This window comes from Chlorocebus sabaeus, chromosome 21 (genome assembly GCF_047675955.1).
Source record: "Chlorocebus sabaeus isolate Y175 chromosome 21, mChlSab1.0.hap1, whole genome shotgun sequence".
NCBI lineage: Eukaryota > Metazoa > Chordata > Mammalia > Primates > Cercopithecidae > Chlorocebus > Chlorocebus sabaeus.
Window position 1 is genome coordinate 85,489,670 of NC_132924.1, and position 4,053 is coordinate 85,493,722.

The following is a 4,053-nucleotide window of genomic DNA, read 5'->3' on the forward strand; positions in this document are numbered from 1 at the left end:
GAAATTATCTTCATTTTTCATTCATGTATTGGTTCATTCAACAACCATGTGTCAGGATCTGTGTTAGATACTAAGGAGACAACAGTAAACACCACAGACAAGATCTTGACCTTCATGGCACTTAGAGCTGAGACTTAGAGAAGTAACTTGTAGTTAGAGACATATCAAGTGACCAAGCCAGGATTTGAATCTGATTCCAAAATTTATGCTGTCTCTGAAAAATAGTGATAATCAGTTACAAAGAACCTGCCAAGTGCCAATCCTTTACAACTTGGCTCATTTTTAAACCTTTGAACCAATTCCATGGATTAAGTATGACTATTCCCATCTTACAAACGAGGAAATGGGACTCTCAGAGATTAAATAACTTACCTAAGATCACTAAGGTAGTAGACAGCAGGGCTTAGATCTGGACACACATCACCCTGGTGTCAGAGTCCGTGCTGCTTCCATGTGGTCACACTGCTGGCCAATGGTGTAATGAAGAGAAAAGTCCAAAGGCCAAGCACTGTACGAGCTTATGGTTTAGCAGGTGAGAAAAGTAAAATACACTTACAGTGCAAAGCAGAATATAAGGTCACAAGAGTGTAAGCAAACTGCTTTGGGGTTGAAGAAGGATTATTTTAGTCTAAGGAGTCTTTGAAAACAGAGGACAAGGGAAAATACTCTGATAGACCTATACTGTATCATCTTTCAAGTAGGAAATGACCTATTATTCTGAGGAAAACACAATATAAATAGAAGTTAGGATTATTTCATTTCTTTAATCTTTTTTTCTCAATGAATATATTCATTATATATAATTTATTGAGTGTCAGAATGGATATGGCACTGTAAGACCTTTCAATTTCAGAGATATTAAACTGTTAAAACATGTGGATCATAGAATCAACTGTAACCTCCAAATGGGTTCTCCTTGCCTGCCACCCAGACAGAGCCGATTTATCAAGACAGGGGAATTGGAATAAAGAGTTTAATTCATGCAGAGCCAGCCGTACAGGAGACTGGAGTTTTATTATTACTCAAATCAGTCTCCCCAGAAACCCAGGCATCAGCGTTTTTAAGGACAATTTGGTGGGTAGTGGGTTGGAAAGTGGGGTGTGCTGATTGGTTGGGTCACAGATGAAATCACAGGGAGTCGAAGCTGTCCTCTTGTGCTGAATCATTTCCTGGGTGGGGCCAGAAGACCAGATGAGCCAGTTTATCCATCTGGGTGGTGCCAGCTAATCCACTGAGTACTGATCCACTGAGGGTCTGCAAAATGCCTCAAGCACTGCTTTTAGGTTTTATAGCAGTGTTGTTATCTCCAGGAGCAATTTGGGGAGGTTCAGAATCTTGCAGCCTCCAGCTGCATACTTCTAAACCATAATTTCTAATCTTGTGGCTAATGTGTTAATCCTGCAAGGGCAATCTAGTCCCCAGGCAGAAAGGGGGTTTGTTTTGGGAAAGGGCTGTTATCGTCCTTTGTTTCAAAGTTAAACTATAAACTAAGTTCCTCCCAAAGTTAGTTCTGCCTACCCCCAGGAATTAACTAGGACAGCTTGGAAGTTAGAAGCAAGATGGAGTCAGTTAGGAGTCAGATCTTTCGCTGTCATAATTTTCTCAGTTATAATTTTTGTAAAAGCAGTTTCATAACTAAATATAGTTTCTTTTTTTGAGACAGAGTGTCGCTCGGCCACCCAGGCTGGAGTGCAGTGGTGTGATCTTGGCTCACTGCAACATCCACTTCCCAGCTCAAGCTATCCTCCCACTTCAGCCTCCCGAGTAGCTGGGACCACAGGCATGAGCCACCATGCCCGGGTAATTTTTGTATTTCTTTTTTTAGAGACAGGGTTTCACCATGTTGCCCAGGCTGGTCTTTAACTCCTGAGCTCAAAGTGATTAGCCTGCTTTGGCCTCCCAAAGTGCTAGGATTACAGGTGTGAGCTACTGTGCCTGGCTGAGTGTCTTATTTTTTTAACTGATGAGCATGTCTTGCTCTCTGTTCAAGGTATTTTAATTAGTAAAAGTATTGAAGAGTCATAGTCTATTCTCATTTTCATTGAGGTCCCAGTGGGGCTGCTGTGTATAGTTGCTTTTTTTGTGCACTGAACATAGGTACCAAGCTGAGAGCATGAAAAGAGTTTGAAATCAAGTCTACACACTAAACAATGCTTCTCACTGCAGGACTGACTTATTCCCACCAAAAGAAGGGCATTTAGGAGCCTTCTTAAAATCTGTATGAATTAGAAAGATTTTTCTATGTGCTAGGAATGGCCCTGGGTACCACAGCAGGAATGATGATAATGGTGCCACAACAGCCAAGGTTATATACTGTACTTAATATGATAACATATTTTTAATATGTCTACTATGTACTTTAAAAACTGTAGAAGTTTATTAAACTCTAAATTAAATTTAAGATTAACTTAGCAATTAAGTAATTACATCATCGTAAAATTTGTTAATGAAAATTTTTATCGATTCCATGTTATTACATAAAGACAAATTATAATATGGGATAAAATTAAATAATTTTAACTTTCAACTACACAATATTTTTGCACATAATTTCAGGGGTTTCAAAGACCAACTAAATCCCATTTTGTGGGGTGTTTGGATCTCAGATTATATACTAATATCACACTCATACTATTGTACAGAAAGATTAAAAAAGAATTGAACACATACAAATATTAATATAAACATGATCACAACCTAACACTTTCCATAGACATTGAAAAGGTCACTCACACTTTGGCTCATACATGATTCTGAATTACCTGGTTACTGACAAATATATTTTGGAAGTGTTCAATTATTTTTTTGATCACTCTATATCATTTAACAACTTCTTCTGAGAGGTTTCAAATGCCAACCCGGCACTCCTAGCCTGGATACTATTGTGCCATGACTAAATATTATGGCTCATATTGCAAGATGCCTTTTATAGGTTGGATTAATGGTGAACAGAGTAATATTTTATTGGATGGCAATAATTTTACTTTAGATTTCAATAAGTGATGGCAGTATTACCTCTCTACTGCAACACTCCTTCAAAATCAGATCAACACATAACCACCCGCCGACAGAACCAGAGCATCTCTGAAAGCTTCAGAGTTGTCATAGTGACCATCAAATTGTGAGCCACTCCAGGGCTTATTCTCATAGAGAGTGAAGATTCCCAGGACAATGAGTCATTATTAAAGCAGAGAGAACCTCTAAATGGTTCCCTTATTAGATCAGTGAGTGTTTGACTGCAAAACATGGATCTGACAATGTGGGTATCATCATTAGCCAGGGGCTGTCTTCAATTTCACAGACTATGTCATGAAACTGTCATGTTAAACATTTATTTTTCTAGCTGAATGTCATCTTTAAGGAATATTATTTCACTGGAGAATTTGCTAAGAGGAGACTGACTTGGATTCTGCCAGTCCAAAACTGAGCCAGAGGAATCTGCTACAGGTGTGTGTGTGTGTGTGCGCGCGCGCGTGCTTATAGAAAACACCACATGGTCTGACTGCAACCACATACATGAGCTCCAACAGCCAGTATAAATTTAAGTTGCCTTAACAGAAATATTTTTATCTGGTCATGTTTTAATTGGCTCTTACTAAAATGAACATTCAACATTCATACTTCATTATATCATTAATTTTGAAATATTTTATATGCCTATTACTCTATCGATACCTTGTTTGTTTTTTGTTTTTTGAGATGGAGTCTTTCTCTGTTGCCCAGACTGGAGTGCAATGGCATGATCTCAGCTCACTGCAACCTCTGCCTCCTGGTTTCAAGTGATTCTCTTGCCTCAGCCTCCCGAGTAGCTGGGATTACAGGCATAGGCCACCACGTCTGGCTAATTTTTGTATTTTTAGTAGGGACGGGGTTTCACCATGTTGGCCAGGCTGGTCTTGAACTCCTGACCTCAGGTATCTGCCCACCCTGGCCTCTCAAAGTGTTACGATTACAGGCATGAGCCACCGTGCCGGGCTGAATATTTTTCTTCTTAAAGAAAAAGAATTTCAAATAATGTTGACTGATTAAAGCAGATACTTTTCCTTAAAATTT